This window comes from Geotrypetes seraphini, chromosome 5 (assembly GCF_902459505.1).
Source record: "Geotrypetes seraphini chromosome 5, aGeoSer1.1, whole genome shotgun sequence".
NCBI classification, from domain to species: Eukaryota; Metazoa; Chordata; class Amphibia; order Gymnophiona; family Dermophiidae; genus Geotrypetes; species Geotrypetes seraphini.
This window is the reverse complement of record NC_047088.1, coordinates 22861267-22880015: the sequence shown is the minus strand read 5'-3', so window position 1 is coordinate 22880015 and position 18749 is coordinate 22861267.

Here is an 18749-nt window from a genome sequence, read left to right as displayed (position 1 = left end):
GCTTAAATAATAGTCCAGATTTGAAGAAGGTAATTTTATAATAGGCTCATAAATTAATAGTGCTGGAAAATGCTTAAATTAATAAGACATAATCGAAAAAAATGTCTAAGTCCCTTTTTGGCCTAAGGTGATAGGCGTCCAAAGTAGGCAACAGGGAAATGTCCTTGGGGGGTCCAGATGGGCTAAATATTTTTGCATGGAGACCTGGATTCTTTAACCGGTGCTGATTTTTTAGGCACATGAGATCCCCATATGACTTATGACAAAGACAACGCACCATTTTAGTAGCCTTCCTCTGGACCGACTCCATCCTTTTTATATCTTTTTGAAGGTGTGGCCTCCAGAATTATACACAATATTCTAAATGAGGTCTCACCAGAGTCTTATACAGAGGCATCAATACCTCCTTTTTCCTACTGGCCATACCTCTCCCTATGCACCCTAGCATCCTTCTAGCTTTCACCGTCACCTTTTCAACCTGTTTGGCCACCTTAAGATCATCACATACAATCACTCCCTAATCTGTACTGTTCCCTCGGATTTTTGCAGCCGAAATGCATGACCTTGCATTTCTTAGCATTAAATTTTAGCTGCCAAATTTCAGACCATTCTTCAAGCTTCGCCAGGTCTTTCTTCATGTTATTTACACCATCCGGCGTGTCTACTCTATTGCAGATTTTGGTATCATCCACAAAGAGGCAAATTATACCCGACAACCCTGCAACAATATCGTTTATAAAAATGCTAAAAAGAACAGGCCCAAGAACAGAACCTTGAGGCACACCACTGGTAAAATCCCTTTCCTCAGAGCGATCTCCATTGATCTCTACCCTCTATCCCCTTCCACTCAACCAGTTCCTGACCCAGCCCGTTACTTTGGTACACATCCCAAGAGCACTCAGTTTATTTATCAAATGTCTGTATGGAACACTGTCAAAAGGCTTTGCTAAAATCTAAATACACTACATCTAGTGCACATCCTCTATCCAATTCTCTGGTCACCCAATCAAAGAAATTGATCAGATTTGTCTGACAAGACCTACCTCTAATGAATCCATGGTGCCTCAGGTCCTGTAATCCACAGGATTCTAGAAATTTCACCATTCTCTGTTTTAAAAGTGTTTCCATTAGTTTGCTTACCACAGAAGTCAGACTTACCTGCCTGTATTTCCCTATTTCTTCCTTACTTCCATATGGGGACAGAGAGAGATCTCATTATGGATACTTTGGAAGAAACTCTCCAACCACAATATCTAAAGAACAAAACCCACTCAAAACCCCACAAATTTAAGCCAATACTGAGAATGGGTGTTTCATCCTAGAGAATGATACGGTGACAAAATTCTGCACCGTTCCCATCCCCGTCCCCGCGGGAAACCATCTTCATGTCATTCTTTAAGGAGAGAGGGAAGAATCAGAGTATGAAGGGCCACAACCACTGACCCTCAAGCTTTGCTTTGAAGAATGCTGATGTAGAAGGACTGAGGTTGAAATAGACACTAGAAAATGACATGGGATTATTTCCCGCGGTTATCCGCGGGGACGGGGACGGTGATGAATTTTGTCACCATGTCATTCTCTATTTCATCCTTTAAGCAAATATTACTATAAGGAGAATGGACCTCAAACTCCCAAATACCGCCAGTCAGTGTCTTAATGGGGTATGAATCTTATCAAATAGTCCAAAAATCATTCTCAGTATTGGTTTTACTTTGGAAGAAAGGCAGGAGAGGGTTATATGATAGAAACATTTAAAAGCACAGGAGGGTGAATCTCTTTCAACTGAAATCAAGCTGTGCAATGAGGAGTCATATGATGAGGGTGAAAGGGGATAGACTTATAAATAACCGGAGGAAATACTTCTTCACAGAAAGGGTGGTCAATTCATGGAATGGCCTCCTAATAGAAGTGGTGGAAACAAAACTGTATCTGAATTCAAGAAAGCTTGGGACAAGTGTATAGGATCTCGAACGGGGCGAAAGGGAGAGTAGATGACATGGATAGGCCTTATGGTCTTTATCTGCCATCATTTTTTCTGTGTTTCTACGTTTCACCAGTGGAGTCTTGGTTCTTCTCTGTGGCGTCAGATAGAACTCATCGCAAACGTAGCAGAAAGTGTCAGCGTGATTAATACATTTCCACATTTTCAATTTAGTTAACCATAAGGTCATGCAGTAACTAGCTATTCATCAACTCTTCCTAGAAGCAACTGACAGTTGGAGTTTCCCTTTATGGACAGTAATAAGAAACGGGCACTAAACTGAATGGACCCTTTGAATGATTAAACACATTTTTTCCACAAAAGAAGCACAGTGATTTAAGATAAGCACGATATATGTTGGTGTGAGGATTGCTGTGGTAATTTTTTTTTTTAAAAAATATATGAACAAGGATAGTGATGAAAAATTATCTCCATGAATCACCAATTATCCCCCTCTTTCTCGAAGCCGCAGTATTAGCTCTGACACTCGTAAAATTCCTAGGAGCATCAGAGCTGATACTAAAGCAGCTGGCAATAAAAAAAAGTTTAACATGGATTCGTAAAGGGGGAGGGGGGCATACGGTATGTGATATTGCATAAAAGATGCTTATTTTGAGCATGATTACAAACAAATATTTATCTTTGGGGGGGCCCAATGATTTTTGAGATTTACAAAAGGTGGTGAAATAATGCTATCATTATCAATTTGTTTAGAGATTTATTAATGCAATTCTTAGGTATTTAAATATGAAAATGTTTGAAGCTGCAGTATATGTATCTGAAAATAAAAACACACCAAAATGTTTTTTGTCATATCTTCCACAGAACTCGTCCTATTCTTATGAAATTTAGCGCGTCATGTCCTGAATGAAGTTGTAAATATTTCCCACTGCACCACAACATTACCTTGTGAAAATGAATTGTGAACTGCATAAAAGCACATCAAAAAGTTTTATGGCATAATCTTGCAGAAAATATAAACTCAAAACGTAATGTTTCAATTAAGCAGATGTTCAAAGCGCGCTCCCTTTGCACGAAGGCACAGCCTTGGCCGCCACTAATCTATGGCCTTATCAATGATGCTCTGCTTCAGCTCAGCCCAAACAGAGATGAAGCGCTGTTTAAGGTCTTCAAAGTCGGATATCGCTGTCAAGTAGACGCATTCCTGTATCAGTCCCCAGATCTGGTAGTCAACTGGGTTTAGCTCTGGACCAATGAAGTCTGGGGACTCTTGATGTGCTGGAGAATTGTCCTGTTGGAAGATAATGTAGTTGCCTGACGTGGAACGGATTGCTGACAACAGCTTCTGCGTCAAGAGGATGTCTCGGTGGTATGTGCCATCGATCTTAATCCCAGGATCAATAAAGAACAGATCTGTGAATCTGAGTTTCGAGATTGGGACCGAGACCATGACTGATTGGCTAAAGGTCGGGTGGGTCCGTAGCAGGCATTTGGCATTAACCTCATGCTTCAGTGTTGTTGAAGGCACATACAGGCAATCATTCTGTGTGTTAATTGGTGGAGCTACTGTAAATAATTTTTCATCTGTAAACCAGATGAAGCTGACACTATACTCTGGGTACTTAGTCAAAAGCTGCGTGCACCATATCAGGCATGTGTCTTTATTGTGTAAAGTTAACTCTTGGGCATGACGCTTTTTTAGACACTTTCATTTCAAATTGTCATGAATTATCCTAACCAAAGTTGTCTGGCTTATTTTTGCTTCTCTTGCTATTTGTCGAGTTGTTCGATGTGCTTGCGACATGTCCTGGCTCAGTACAAGCTCATGCACATCAATGTGCTCTTGTGTGTGAATCGAGCGTGGTTGCCCGTTGCTCGGATCTTGCGTATCAGCACATCAAGGCCATTTTTGTTCCAACCGTTCTGTGGGAACTCTTTCAACGATTGTCGACTGCTGTATCCTTTCAGCAGTACTAAGTTCTTTATCAGAATCCAGTCTTCTACAGTGAAAACCATTTGGATACAGAGACTGTTTACAAACTATCGTCTGATTCTGCGCATATTCCATAGCAGTAATTCATATTCACAAAGTAGCGTTGTGGTGCGGTGGGATATATTAACAACATTTTACTTCAACTTCATTCAGGACAAGATGCGCTAAATTTCATAACCATCAGCTGATTTCTGTGGAAGATACGACAAAAAACATTTTGGTGTGGGTTTTTTTTCAGTTTCAGTGTGTGTGTATATACAGTATGGGGCTCATAATCGAAAGAGAAAAACGTCCAAAAACCGGCCTAAGTCAGCACTTGGATGAACATTTCTCAAATACGTCCAAGTGCCGATACTATAAACAGGTTTTGGACGTATTTTTAAATGACCTAGGCCTTCATAGTGCCGCTGAATGGGGCGTTTCGGGAGGAGTGTCGAGGGCGGGAGTCATAATGCCATTATACAGAACCATGGTGAGACCTCATTTGGAATACTGTGTGCAATTCTGGAGGCCACACTACCGAAAAGATGTGCTGAGAGTAGAGTCGGTGCAACAGATGGCCATCAGGATGGTCTCGGGGCTCAAAGATCTATTGTACGAGGAAAGGCTGAAAAATTTGCGGCTGTACTCACTCGAGGAACGTAGGGAGAGAGGAGACATGATCGAGACGTTTAAGTATATTACCGGCCGTATCAAGATGGAAGAAGAGATTCTCCTTCTCAAAGGACCCTCAGCCACAAGAGGGCATCCGCTCAAACTCAGGGGCGGGAAATTTCATGGCGACACCAGGAAATATTTCTTCACCGAGAGAGTGGTTGATCCTTGGAATGAGCTCCCGGTGCAGGTGATCGAGGCAAACAGCGTGCAAGAATTTAAGAGCAAATGGGATGCCCAAGGGAACATGTCACCAGGAGTGGGATCCCTAGGATAGTAGATTTGGGGGTGGGTCAGTAGAGTGGGCAGACCTGATGGGCTATGGCCCTTATCTGCCGTCATCTTCTATGTTTCTATGAGTTGGGCTGGCTTAGACTTAATCGTACTGCATGTATAACCGAAAGTTATACAGCCCACGATTGATGGAACTTGGACGTTGTGACAAAAAACCACCTAAAGTCACCAGATAAGCACTGCACACACATAAAACAGACCCCCACACACTAACCCAGTGATCACTGACCCCCCCTCCCATAAAAATATTAATCCCACCTTTAAAATTCAGCCTCCAGACCATCATCACCTGGCTGCCTGGCATAGGAAAGTTTAGTCATCCAGCACAGAGACAGCTTAAATCATCTTGGGGGTGGGTTAGGGACCCATAGAGAGGAGGACCCATGCTCATAAGCCCCTGTAATCACTGCATTGATACTTAAACATGTATACTCCCCTATACACCCTCAAAACCCTTTTTTACTGGCATATAAGTGGCTCCTGCAGCCATAAGGGCTATTAAGGTGGTAGATAGGTAGGTCTAGGGGATTTTAGAGGTGGTTTGGGGAGCTCACCATTATCTATAAGGGAGCTGTAGTGAGATGAAGACATGGCACCTTTTTTGTGAAGTTCACAGTAGTGCCCTGTAAGGTACCCCACTATTTAGGTGGCATATCTGGGTGTTCAGTCCCTCACTTTGCAGACCCCTCCCACATCCAACAGGGCTTGTTCTAGACATTTTGGACTTGGATGAAAAGTTGGACGAAAATGTGGTATAAAGATGGATGATTTAGCGACTTGGACGATTAGATCAGCAGGACGATTTTAGAAAGTAAAAAAAATTTGGACGTATTTTTCGAAAATGTGTCCTAGGCTGTTTTTTACTTTGGACGACTTACGAGTTGGACGTAAACGGACTTAGACGTCCCTTTCGATTATGCCCCTCCAAATATACATATATACACACATGGTCAAACCTTGGTTTGCGAGCATAATTCATTCCAGAAGCATGCTTGTAATCCAAAGCACTCGTATATCAAAGCAAATTTCCCCATAGGAAATAATGGAAGCTCAGACAATTCATTCCACAACCTTAAAACTTTAATACCATATACTGTATGCACTTGTATTGCAAGACCTCGCTCGTTTAGAACAGTCACTACACTCCTGCAGCGTCAGAGAGAGAAGAACCACCGGCTCAGTTGTGACGATGTGACGCGTGTATACTGTATGTACTCGTATTGCAAGATTTGCTCGTTTAGAACAGTCACTACACTCTTTCAGTGTCAGAGAGAAAGATACTGTATGCACTTATATTGCAAGACATTGCTTGTATATTAAGTTAAAATTTAATCAAATGTTTTGCTTGTCTTGCAAAACACTTGTAATCTAAGGTTTTACTGTATATATATATATTTTATTTATTAATTTTTATTTTTTTTTGCATGTAGCAAGTATTAGGTTGTTACATATCTTTATTAACATTTTAGGAGGTATCGATGTTCTGTAAATTTCTGAAAATCTATACATTATAGAAAAATGTTGATGTCATTTCTGAGGTCAGCATCCACAAATCTATACGAAACACCCAGTCTCATGGAAATAAAAAAACTATGTTTTCCACCTTGAATCAAAGGTTCACAGCCAACCATGCATTTTCTGTCCCTGTCCCAATGATATGGAGAGAGCGGACAGATCATGTTACAGACTGTTAGTTCTATTTGACAAATGTTCCAGGTTTTACTTCCAAACACAAAAAGTCAATTTTATATCCTAATCTGCCATGGGCATCGAGCCCAGTGCCCAGGATAGCAAAGTGCACATTTCAGGCAAACCCTACATGACGGAAATATTACAAGGTTATATTCTGAGTGAGGATGGAGAAGTCTATTAGAGTAACCCAAATGTGTTGAAGAACCAAATATTTTCCTAAAATTTGTTCTCGTCCACTTAGCTGAATAACTTTTTATGCAGTCCTCTCTGCCCCCATACCTAGGGTTACCAGATGTCGGGGAAATACCCCCAAAATGTCCTCTTTTTAAAGGATTGTCTGGGGTCCCAGGCGGACTTTCCAAAACCCAGTAGTTTGTACGAGCTCCGGCCGTATCTGGAGGACGTCTTAGCATGCGCAGATAACATCACACACATCCGCGCATGGCTTCAGGTCCTCCAGACGCAGCCGGACCTTGGCGGGGAAGAAGAGAGGAGGTTTATGGGTGTGGGGCTGGAGGCTGAACTGGGCAGGGCTGGAGGCAGGACAGGGCGGAGCCATGTGTCCAGATTTTTGCAGCCCAAAAAATGGTGACCCTACCCATACATATGTGGGCACCATCACTGAATGTGACTGGTGCTTGTATAACTGCTGACTCCTCCATGACAAGAAAAAGATCTGGGGGTATTGGTAGATAACACAATGAAGCCGGCGGCACAATGTGCAGCGGCCTCAAAAAAAGTGAACAGAATGTTGGGCATTATCAAAAAAGGTATCACTACCAGAACAAAAGAAGTTATCCTGCCACTGTATCGAGCAATGGTGCGCCCACATCTGGAATACTGCATCCAATACTGGTCGCCATACCTCAAGAAGGGCATGGCAATACTCGAAAGGGTCCAGAGGAGGGCAACGAGGATGATAAAGGGTATGGAGAACCTTTCATATGCCGAACGGTTAGACAGGCTGGGGCTCTTTACCCTGGAGAAGCGGAGACTGAGAGGGGACATGATAGAAACTTATAAAATCATGAAAGGCATAGAGAAGGTGGAGAGGGACAGATTCTTTAGACTAGCAGGGACAACTAAAACAAGAGGTCATTCAGAAAAACTGAGAGGAGACAGATTCATAACGAATGCAAGGAGGTTCTTCTTCACTCAGAGGGTGGTGGACACCTGGAACGCGCTTCCCGGAGAGGTAATAAGACAGAGTACAATTCTGGGGTTCAAAAAGGGACTGGATGACTTCCTGGAAGCGAAGGGGATAACAGGGTACAGATAGAGGTTTACCGTACAGGACATTGAGCGAATAGGGTATGGATATTTTAGGTTAGGTAGGGAACACTTTCAGGTCATGGACCTGGGAGGCCGCCGCGGGAGCGGACTGCCGGGCGCGATGGACCCCTGGTCTGACCCGGCAGAGGCAACGCTTATGTTCTTATGTTCTTATATGTACTTCATTCAGAGCACCCTGGCATGACTCAGGTACTTTCGCAGAAGTTGTTGGATTCTTGCCCAGAAATAGCTAAGAAAAAAAAATTAAAATTTTTTTTTTTTTAAATTAAAATTGAATCAGGTTGGGCAGATTGGATGGACCATTCAGGTCTTTATCTGCTGTCATCTACTATGTTACTATGTATGTTAGAATGATAGCCTCCTATTTCAAATACAAATAAACCTTTATAATACATCTTAAAATTTTTTGGGCCAAAACAGAGAGACAAGACAACCCTTGCCAAATCTTCAAGATCATGAACTACAAATGATTTTTTAAAAAGTCACTTATCTATATAGAATCATTCTTCATTCAATATCTTCTCTTGTTGTAAGAAAGCAATGTCATACTCCCCGTTCCTATGTGGATCAAACGCATGACTCAGCAACAAGATGATATCCATTGAATCAATGTTCTGCCCCGATTATCCAAGGGCCAAGATGCAAAACTTTACTAACTACCAGCACAAATGTGTTTCCCATAGCGTCATCAGGAGTTGAGACTTCAAACACTCATTGTACACAGGTATGACCAGCTCGGATTCCAGATGAGAGCTTCACTCGATACTACTACCGCTCAAGATAGGGCCACCATGGTAAGAGCTGATATTGAGCGGCATTGGCCAGTTCCTAGTAAGTGCAACTGAATATTGGTGGATGGCCTGGTCAACGTAAGTTTTCTCCTGCCTGCTTAAACCAGGTTGAATATTGACCTCTATGTTTACATTTTACCTTTTACTTCATTTCCTAGAAATGGTTTCCGTGTTAGTCGTGGTTTGCTTGAGAATGAAGGTATCTGAATAATACATAAGATGTCATGGAACACTAGTATTTTCTTCTAGAACAATGGAGTTACCGTTCATCTGTTATGCAGTTCTGTGTAATGTTTGCAGTATTTCACAGGCAGAAATCAGCCAAGAAATAGTTGAAATAATGAGCAGCTTGACCCATTCCCAGGAGATTTTTTCCAGGCTAGGCCTTTTCCAGATGTAGGATTCAATTCATATCTTTTGAGCTGGTTTGTCATATCTGTATTTCATATTTATAATTCTGCTCTGCTTCCTGTCTCTAGAGATGTGTGGTGTCATTGGTGTTCATATCCACAAATTTTAGTCACTTCTTTGGTAGATTTTTGTTTTCCTGAATTACGTTACAGAAAATTGTTTTATGGAAGAATTTTGTGCCTTGATTATGACACAGCTAAAACCTGGAGTCTGGGAGAGACAGCACAGTTAAGAGGGAGAATAGAGTAACCGTTAATCAAGTCTGTACAATTCAGTGGCAGACATAGAAAAAGGACTCAATACGGTCAGAAAAAAACCTTTTGCTGGGAACCGTGAATAAGGTATGCAGTCTTAGCAGACCCTGGAAATCACATGATCTTGCTTTAGATCCTTGTTTCTCAACTTGGTCCTGGAGTACCCCCTTGCCAGTCAGGTTTTCAGGATATCCATCATGAATATGGATAATCTTGATTTGCACACATTGTCTTCATTATATGCAAATTTTTCATGGTGGATATCCTGAAAACCTGACTGGCAAGGGGGTACTCCAGGACCAAGTTGAGAAACGCTGATTTCTAGGCCAATAACTGGATGAATTCTCCAACCCCCTACTTGTATTGTTTGTCTATTCAGTAGATTGTAAGCTCTTCTGAACAGGGACCATATCTTGAATATTCCAATGTACAGCACTGCATATGTCTGGCAGTGCTATAGAAATGATAATAGTTGTAGTAACAGAACAGGGCAGAATGGATAAATAAGGAATGGTTAGTTACCCTTTCATTAGAGCAATGTTTCTGAACTCGGTCCTGGAGTACCCCTTTGCCAGTGAGGTTTACAGAATATCCACCATGAATATGCATGAAAGAAATTTGCATCTAATTGAGGCAGTCTATGCAAATCAAGTTGATATATATTCATGGCGGACATCCTGAAAACCTGGCTGGCAAGGGGGTACTCCAGGACCAAGTTGAGAAACGCTGATTTCTAGGCCGATAACTGGATTTATTCTCCAACCCCCTACTTGTATTGTTTGTCTATTCAGTAGATTATAAGCTCTTCTGAACAGGGACCATATCTTGAATATTCCAATGTACAGCACTGCATATGTCTGGCCGTGCTATAGAAATGATAATAGTTGTAGTAATAGAACAGGACAGAATGGATAAATAAGGAATAGTTAGTTACCCTTTCATTAGAGCAATGTTTCTGAACTCGGTCCTGGAGTACCCCTTTGCCAGTGAGGTTTACAGAATATCCACCATGAATATGCATGAAAGAAATTTGCATCTAATTGAGGCAGTCTATGCAAATCAAGTTGATATATATTCATGGCGGACATCCTGAAAACCTGACTGGCCAAGGGGGTACTCCAGGACCGAGTTGAGAAACACCGCTACAGATAACCAGAACAATCACTGGAGGAGATCATGCCATAGGATGGCAATGCGTGAGATAGTGTTGCCTGCTCAGCTTCACTCAACTGTGGCCAAAATAAATGCAGCCAGAAAAAAAAAAAAATCTGCAGCATTCTTGACAGTGTCTCTCATTTTTGGAGGAAGTGATATGTTAACAGTGTCCAATCTAGGGCCCTCCTCCACTCCCAATAAAAGGCAAATATTATTTAGGGTTGTTTTTTTTTTCTTTTTCCTCTAACGAATGTGTGGAATGAAGAGGCTGTAGAAGGGGCAGGGAGGGAAGAGTAAACTTTTAAAACCATCGATAGGATCTGAATTAGGGTTACCATATGGCTCCATTAAAAAAAGAGAACGGATTAAGACATCCGGGCTTTACTTCCATCGCTTTCCATGGAAGTAAAACCCGGATACCTCAATCCATTCTCTTTTTTCTGGAGCCATATGGTAACCCTAATCTGAATGCTACATGTTTTGAAGACAATTTCCAAAGCCATTTATGCAGGTAAATAACAATTCCCCCAGGAATCTAAGGCCAAGCAAAGGATTTCTCAGGGCAGATACCTTTGGCTGTAATTACGGAGTGTGTGGTGCAGTGGTTAGAGCCACAGCCTCGGCATCCTGAGGCTGTGGGTTCAAATCCCACACTGCTCCTTGTGACCCTGGGCAAGTCACTTAATCCCCCATTGCCCCAGGTACATTAGATAGATTGTGAGCCCGACGGGACAGACAGAGAAAAATGCTTGAGTACCTGAATGAACATCGCATAGGTTATAAGTGGTATATGAATGCTAAAAAATAAAATCAAGTTTATTCATATTATTTGATTGAACGCTTTTCCAAATTACAAAGCGTTGTACAAAAGGTAAAAATATGATTTTAGAGAAATCATATATACATAATACATTAACCAGACCTACTTGGGTAATTGCTTTTTTAAAACCACGGGAAACAATAGGAAAGAGGGGAGGAAATACAATTTTAAAGAAAAAGTACATAAAAGGGAAGTACATAAGAAGGGTAGGAAGAAGAGGATTGCTGGCGGAAGTGGGGTCGAATAAGAGAGCTATTAAAAATCTTAATTTGGAGATGGCTGAAATCGTAAAGTATTACTTCTTGGATGGACATTGTATTTTCAGTTAAAGGCTTTCTTAAAAAGAAGGCACTTTAAGCTACCGTATTTGCCGGCGTATAGGACGACTGGGCGTATAAGACGACCCCCCAACTTTTAGTTAAAAAATAGAGTTTTGTGTTATACTCGCCGTATAAGACGACCCCTTCTTCCTTCTCCACCCCTTTGTATTCCCCCATGTGCTTTCAGCGTTCTTCTCCCTCCTCTGTCTTCAAGTGCTTTCAGAGTCCTTCCCCCCCCCCTCCTGTCTTCACCATGGCATTTCAGCGTCCTTCTCCCCCCCCTCCTTCTCTACCGCCCCGGGTGCAGCACAGCCAGCCAGGTCCCCTTACTTTTGTGGCACTTCCCCGACCGACCGACAACAGCCCGGGTCCGACAAACTTCCCTGCCCTTAACCGCGAATCTAAATTACCTTCTTACAGCTGCTGTAAGAAGGTAATTTAGATTCGCGGCTACAGGGCAGGGAGGATTGTCGGACCCGGGCTGTTATCGGTCGGTCGGGGAAGTGCCACAAAAGTAAGGGGACCTGGCCGGCTGTGCTGCAACCGGGGCGGGGCGGCCGCCCCTCTCTCTTGGTACCGCGAGGCTACTCTCCTTCTCCTTACCTGCCATGCCTGCAGCACAGAGCCGAACGGAAGTCTTCCCGACGTCAGCGCTGACGTCGGAGGGAGGGAGGGCTTTGTTTAAGCTTTGTTTAAGCCCTCCCTCCCCTCCGACGTCAGCGCTGACGTCGGGAAGACTTCCGTTCGGCTCTGTGCTGCAAGCAGAGAAGGTAGGGAGAAGAAGAGCCGCGCGACTGAGTACATCCAGCCCCGCAAGTAAGGGCATGTAAACTGTACCCGGCGTATAAGACGACCCCCGACTTTGGGGAGGATTTTAAGGTACTAAAAAGTCGTCTTATACGCCGGCAAATACGGTACTCTTAAATTTTTGCAAATCTTGTTCAAGTCTTATATATAAAGGAAGAGAATTCCAAGTCATTGGAGCAGTTACAGAAAAAATAGAAGCACGGCGTGTTCCGATAATTTTCAAGGAAGGAACATTAAGGGCTGTGAAGTAGATCTAAGAACTCTCGATGAGCTCTGTGGAATCAAAAGCCTATCTATAAATGCCGGAGTGTTGGTTTGGATAGTCTTGAAGACTAGAAGAGCTATTTTATATGTAATCCTATATGTTATTGGCAACCAGTGAGCTTTTTGCAGTAATGGGGTGACATGGTCAATAAGTTAGCTTGGGGCAGCGATTGAGTGGGTTTGGAAAATCACACACAGAGACTGGGGCCCAAATTCTGTAACCGGTGCCTAATGTTAGGCACCTAGTTTGGAGGCACCCAACTAGATAGACGCCTATCCCGTTCAAACTCAGAGGAGGGAAATTTAATGGTGACACCAGGAAGTATTTCTTTACAGAAAGGGTAGTAGATCACTGGAACAAACTTCCGGTGCAAGTGGTCAAGGCCACCAGTGTACTCGACTTTAAAAATAAATGGGACATCCACGTGGGATCCCTACGGGGGTCGAGCTAAGGAACTGGGTCATTAGCAATCATACTTGATGGGGTGGGACAGAAGAGTGGGCAGACTTGATGGGCTGTAGCCCTTTTCTGCCGTCATCTTTCTATGTTCTATGTTCTATCTAAATTGATTAACAAGCTCAATTAAGCTTTTTAATCAGCAATAATTGAAACTTAGGGCTCCTTTTACAAAGGCACGTGGGTGGTTTAACGAGCGTAATAGCGCACGCTAAACCGCCGGCCGCGCTAGCCGCTACCACCTCCTCTTGAGCAGGCGGTAGTTTTTCAGCCAGCGCGGGGGTTAGAACGTGATTAAAAGTTGCGCGCACGCACTAAAGCCGCTAACGCGGCTTCATAAAAGGAGCCTTTAAGCGCCTAACAAGAAAGAGCGATTCTGCAATAGGGAGCCTGTAAAAATTTAGGTGGCCTTCCCAAAAAAATAGGCGCTATGCACGTTAGGCAGAGGCGCGGCTACGTGTTTGGCGCCTTGTTGCAGAATCGCCGCTCTTCAGCGTGCTTAAGCGCTCAGCTAGGTGCCTAACTTTTCGCTGTGCCTAGAGCCGACCTATTTCTTGGGCGCCTCCAAAACAGATTGCCGCTCAGCGCGATTCATTAAACGGCACCCAATTTTACTCGAATCGCGCCGACCGGTGCCCGATTTTGGCGGCTTAACTTTGGGGCGCTTCTTATAGAATGTGCCCTTGGATGTTTAAACTCGCGTTCCGATTTCATGAAAAACATCGATCCCCACAAAAGTCAGGTGCAAAATCCGTGCAGTTCAAAAAAGTGTTTCACTGGGCAGCTCACTTTTCACGCTGAAATCTAACGCGAAGCCCGCAGATAGAAGGCACCCTTAGATTTTACAGCAAAGTAGGCACTTGTGAAAGTGTTCCCTTCAGACACAAACATTAGAGTGCCTCTCCGTGCGAAAGCAATCTCGCCACGCTTCTTGTGTTCAATTCTGGAGACCACACTACCGGAAAGATGTGTTGAGAATTGAGTCGGTTCAGCGAATGGCTACCAGGATGGTCTTGAGGCTCAGGGATCTCACGTATGAAGAAAGGCTAAAAAAACTGCGGATGTACTCACTGGAGGAGCGAAGAGAGAGGGGGGACATGATTGAGACCTTTAAGTATATCACGGGGCGTATAGAGGTGAAAGATGATATCTTCAGTCTTACAGGGCCCTCGGTAACCAGAGGACACTCGCTGAAAATCAGGGGAGGGAAATTTCAAGGTGATGCTAGGAAGTACTTCTTCACCGAAAGGGTGGTCGATCATTGGAACGAGCTGCCTCAGCAGGTGCTTGAGGCCAACAGCGTGTCAGATTTTAAGAGAAAATGGGATATTCACGTGGGATCTATAGGGGAGTAAAAGTCAGGGAGTGGGTCATTGGTATGGGCAGACTCGATGAGCTGTGGCCCTTTTCTGCCGTCAATTTCTGTTTCTATGTTTCTTGACAGCTACATCACTTCAGTGATATGCCCTCTTATATTAGGGAGGAAGTAAGCGAGACAAATTTAAAGGAGCAGTAAAAAGTTTCTTGTACAGAGAGGCTTTTGAATATTAATACTATATTCTTCTTTTTTCCTCCTGAATTTGATAAGGCAGCCAGAATGAGACCTTCCCCCCTCCCCCCCATTATTCTATCCTTTTCATGTTTTCTTCTTTAGTTTACTCTATTGTAGTTCACCCCCACTCCTTTTGAACCATGTCAGTCTGTTTTCTCTTTCCTATCATTATTATTATTTTTTTTAGGATTTTTTATATACCGCCTATCAAGGTTATCTAAGCGGTTTTACAATCAGGTACTCAAACATTTTCCCTATCTGTCCCGGTGGGCTCACAATTTATCTAACGTATCCCCTGATTTTATAACTTTTGTACAATCGCATAGTATTCCGATAGGCGACGTATCAAATTTACATTAAAACTTGAAACTTCCTCACTGCTGATATTTGGGAACTGAGGAGAATATGCAGCAGCCACACTGTCCCGCAGGTTGTCAGGGCAATCCGCGATCATCGCCGCCGAGTTCGGCTGAGCCGCAGACAGCGGCGTGACAACCGTAGGCGACGCCTGCAAGCTGAAAATACAGGACACGAACAGCAGCGTAATGGCCTCTGGACGCGTTCACTACACGGCATGAAACGCACGATGGCTTTCTGTACCTCGGCACACCACCCCCTAGAAAAGGTGCCGCCGTTATTGGGGAAAATGAGATATTTGGGAACCAAGAAAGGGCTTCGGTTGTGTGCTGCCGTCCAAATCGTGCATTGCCAGTTTGTGCATGCCTCAGTAGCCTTTAACAGCCATATGGCTGAGTTTCAGACCGTGCTCAGCATTTCAAGACGACTGCCTGGGATTCCCAGTAGCAACCGATGTGCAAACATTTCCTGTTGCTACTGTGAACCTGGAAAAATGTCAGGACTTGCATGGAGACTTGTGTATATCCCATGCAAGTAATATTACAAAACAAAATAACCCCTCCCCCCCCCCGAAGTCCTTAAGAATAGCTCAGCGAAAAAGAAAAGAAAATTATTTTTTATACAGTATGCAACTTAGGATAAGAGGACCGATGGGAGTTCAAAACAGCCTTCTAAATTCACCTCTAGTTGGGGGATTTAGAGTAAGCAGAGACTGAGACAAGGGATCCCGCTTCTCTATCACATTCTCCTCAGTCAAGAATTCATTTCCACCATAAGCAGTTCAGAGGACGGTGATCAAAATGGGTTGGGATCTGGGGCTCATTCGGCTTCTTCAGTTTCACCTCCCTCTGAACTGCTTCAAGATGCGAATGCGACACTCCAAAAAGTGGGACTGTTAGTCAGACGCATCGGAGGGATTTATAGGAAATGGTGACTCCTGACGCAGGCAGTTAACACTGAAAGATTGGATATACAGGTGCCTAAATTTTAAGGCAGGCGTGATTCTGTAATAGGCAGCTAAGTGTGATCGACAAAAGATAGGTACCTTATTGCAGGTTTACAGAATTTCCCCCTAAAGCAGGGGTAGGGAACTCCGGTCCTCGAGAGCCATATTCCAGTCGGGTTTTCAGGATTTCCCCCAATGACTATGCAGGAGATCTATGTGCATGCTCTGCTTTCAATGCATAGTCATTGGGGAAATCCTGAAAACCCGACTGGAATACGGCTCTCGAGGACCCGAGTTCCCTACCCCTGCCCTAAAGGCTCACATGCTAATCCTGCACTTGCCAATTAGCATATGGTAATTTAGCTGTGCTGATTAAAACACAAGCACCCACTCATTGCTCACAGAAACGGCCACTGTTTTTTAGTGTGGAGTTTGTGCATGCATACAGTACACGAGAAAATTACTGCAGGACACCTTAACACGCAGAGGAGTACCCGGGGCCCATTGATTTTTGACACCCCTGCCATCATTTTTGACACGCCCCCCCTCCCCCCGCCCGAAATATAAAAAAAATATTTTTAGTAATGTTCCCTCCAGGTGCCAGCCGAGGGACCCGACACGGTCCGTGTTTCGGACAACAAACCTTCCTCAGGGGTCCTTGGTAGATAAGGTTTTGCAACAATCCAGCACTACACTCGTTCGGGCACTTGTTTTTTCCTTTTATGCTGTTTGTTGCAAAACCTTATCTACCACGGACCCCTGAGGAAGGTTTGTTGTCCGAAACACGGACCGTGCCGGGTCCCTCGGTTGGTAATAAGGTTGTATATACCATTAGAGTTTGAAATAAACAGTGCCTGCATCTTGTACATAGTCTGCAGTTGTTTTTGGTTTTTGCTTTTCGCTTGGTTTTGCTGCAGTTCCTGTTGGATTTTTCTCTTGTTTGTGTGCCCTCCAGGTGCCAGCCATGAGGGGGTGTTCCCGGCCTAGGAGTCATGGTCCACGAACTTCCCTTCTCACGGCCCGGTGCCAAGGCTCTGGATAGTCCCCGTGGCCCAGCATGTTCCCAGCCTTCTCTTCCTTTTACTTTCCGTGAAGCTGAAAAAACTGCCGGCCTCGGCAGTGATTCAGCTCCATTGCCCGCGGCTCCCCTTCCTGCTTTCCGTGTCTGCCTCTGCAATCCACCCGGGCGGAAACAGGAAGTTGCGTCATTGGCAGACACGGAAAGCAGGAAGGGGAGCCGTGGACGACGGAGCTGAATCACTGCCAAGGCCGGCAGTTTTTTTAGCTTCACGGAAGGTAAAGGGAGAGAAGGCTGGGAACATGCTGGGCCACAGGGACTGTCCAGAGCCTTGGCACTGGGCCGTGAGAAGGGAAGTTCCCGGACCATGACTCCCAGGCCGGGAACAGTAGTGACAGGAGGCTGTTTCTCCTGTCACTACTGTCAGGGTTCTGCACCAACTCGATTGTTCACTGAGCGATTGAGTCGGAGAGTTTGCATGCAAATGATTTGTACCTCTGTGCAAATCATTTGCATGAAAACAAGATAGTGACTCAATCGCCGTTTCAAAATCAGCCAGAGAATCGGCCAACAGCGATTGAATCGCTATCTTTAGTGAATTTGGGCCTTAGTTGGCAATAATTAGAATTTACACACACATTTTGCTAGATCCTGTTCTATAAAGATGCGTGTGTAAATTCTTGTGTGCGGCCATGGGAGGGGCATAGGTGTCCCAAGTCTTTGTGCACACTCTTACAGAATACGCCTGATCCATGCCTAATTTAGGCGCAGGGATTTACATCATAGAAACATAGAAATAGACGGCAGATAAGGGCCACGGCCCATCTAGTCTGCCCACCCTAATGACCCTCCCCTACCTTTCTCTGTGAATAGATCTCACGTGTCTATCCCATTTGGCCTTAAAATCAGGCACGCTGCTGGCCTCAATCACCTGTAGTGGAAGACTGTTCCAGCGATCAACCACTCTTTCAGTGAAAAAGAATTTCCTGGTGTCACCTCGCAGTTTCCCGCCCCTGATTTTCCACGGATGCCCTCTTGTTGTCGTGGGACCCTTGAAAAAGAAGATATCTTCCTCCGCCTCGATGCGGCCCGTAAGATACTTGAACGACTCGATCATGTCTCCCCTCTCTCTGCGCTCCTCGAGCGAGTATAGCTGTAATTTGTCAAGCCGTTCTTCATATGGAAGATCCTCGAGTCCCGAGACCATCCGGGTGGCCATTCTCTGCACCGACTCCAGTCTCAGCACATCCTTGCGATAATGTGGCCTCCAAAATTGCACACAGTATTCCAGGTGGGGCCTCACCATGGATCTATACAATGGCATAATGACTTCCGCCTTACGACTGACGAAACCCCTTCGTATGCAGCCCATGATTTGTCTTGCCTTGGACGAAGCCTGCTCCACTTGATTGGCAGACTTCATGTCCTCACTGACGATTACCCCCAAGTCTCGTTCTGCTACCGTTTTTGCTAGGATCTCGCCATTAAGGGTATAAGTCTTGCATGGATTTTGGCTGCCCAGGTGCATAATTTTGCATTTTTTGGCATTGAAGTTGAGTTGCCATGTCCTAGACCAGCGCTCCAGCAGGAGTAGGTCGTGCATCATGTTGTCGGGCATTGAATCTTCGTCTGTTGTGCATTTGCCCACTACATTACTTAGTTTGGCGTCATCGGCGAATAATGTTATTTTACCTCGAAGCCCTTCTGCCAAGTCCCTTATAAAGATGTT